This window comes from Suncus etruscus, chromosome 6 (assembly GCF_024139225.1).
Source record: "Suncus etruscus isolate mSunEtr1 chromosome 6, mSunEtr1.pri.cur, whole genome shotgun sequence".
NCBI lineage: Eukaryota > Metazoa > Chordata > Mammalia > Eulipotyphla > Soricidae > Suncus > Suncus etruscus.
Window position 1 is genome coordinate 74,227,710 of NC_064853.1, and position 1,591 is coordinate 74,229,300.

The 1,591-nt window shown below is 30.9% G+C and overlaps 1 non-coding gene across 1 annotated transcript; it reads right to left on the bottom strand.

Moving 5' to 3' along the window:
* Positions 1-698: 698 nt before the first annotated feature.
* Positions 699-801, bottom strand: LOC126013131 (U6 spliceosomal RNA). Its single transcript, XR_007497462.1, has one exon. It is a non-coding gene; the product is annotated as a U6 spliceosomal RNA (small nuclear RNA).
* Positions 802-1,591: the final 790 nt, after the last annotated feature.

The window sequence follows — 1,591 nt, forward strand, 5'->3', positions numbered from 1 at the left end:
GTATAACAAAAATAGAAAATAAACTAAAAATAATATGTTGCTGGTGAACTGAGTACAACATAAATATGTTAAATTCAAAGAAATATAAATAGCAAAACTGAGAAAGCAATGAGAGAGAAATGGAAACTGAATGAATGGAATTCAGTTCCCTATATATTGCTTATTTTCCTTATAATTATATTTTATATATTATATGAATATAGATAAACATATAATTATGTGAAAATTATAAGAATATATAATTATAAGAAAAATACATCACATGTTTGAAGCAATTAAAACAATGTGTTTGAATCAGAGACATTTTGCTATGACATAAATGAGAAAAAGTTATTCCCAGATAAATCACTGTTGGTGTAGAGATTGCACATTTTCTCTCTATCTTCATGAATTCTCTCAAAGGTTTTTCTATTTTATCCTGAAAATGAGCACATTAGATTAATTGTCATGCCTAAATTATCTGTGTGAGTATACCCTGAAATAGAAAGTTATTCTGAGATTCTGCAATATACCTGGCCAACAGTGAGTCTAAGTTGAAAATAAGAGGTTGGAATAAACATAATTATTGCCTAATATTATAATTATTTGAATATCTTTGTCTAGAAGTTTAGTGAGATTTCATTGTGATAAATATGCCTTGTTTATATTAGTTAATATATGATTTTATTATACTTTGGTTTCTTTTATTTTCTTCTATGAAAAATATGGAACACTTCACGAATTTGCATATCATCTTTGCGCAGGGGTCATGCTAATCTTCTCTGTATCGTTCCAATTTTAGTGCGCTGCTGAAGCGAGCACATATGTAGTAGCAGTTTCCAAGAATCTATCCAGAATACTGAGAACAGATTGTGTATGTGTGTGTGTGTGTGTGTATATATATATATATTTATATATATATATATACCAGGTTTATTTCAGTGATATTAGAAAGGTTCAGTAATTAATGATTAATCAACATAATATTGACAGGTTAAAGAAGAAAAATCAGGCTGCTATGTAAATGATGGATTGAAAGTATTTAATAAAATGTAACATCTATTCATGGGTGAAAATTCTTTTTTTTTTTTTTTTTTATGCATAATTTTTTTTATTTAAACACCTTGATTACATACATGATTGTGTTTGGGTTTCAGTCATAAAAGGAACACCACCCATCACCAGTGCAACATTCCCATCACCCAAGTCCCAAATCTCCCTCCTCCCCACCCAACCCCCGCCTGTACCCTAAACAGGCTCTACATTTCCCTCATACATTCTCAATATTAGGACAGTTCAAAATGTAGTTATTTCTCTAACTAAACTCATCACTCTTTGTGGTGAGCTTCCTGAGGTGAGCTGGAACTTCCAGCTCTTTTCTCTTTTGTGTCTGAAAATTATTATTACAAGGGTGTCTTTCATTTTTCTTAAAACCCATAGATGAGTGAGACCATTCTGCGTTTTTCTCTCTCTCTCTGACTTATTTCACTCAGCATAATAGATTCCATGTACATCCATGTATAGGAAAATTTCATGACTTCATCTCTCCTGACAGCTGCATAATATTCCATTGTGTATATGTACCACAGTTTCTTTAGCCATTCGTCTATTG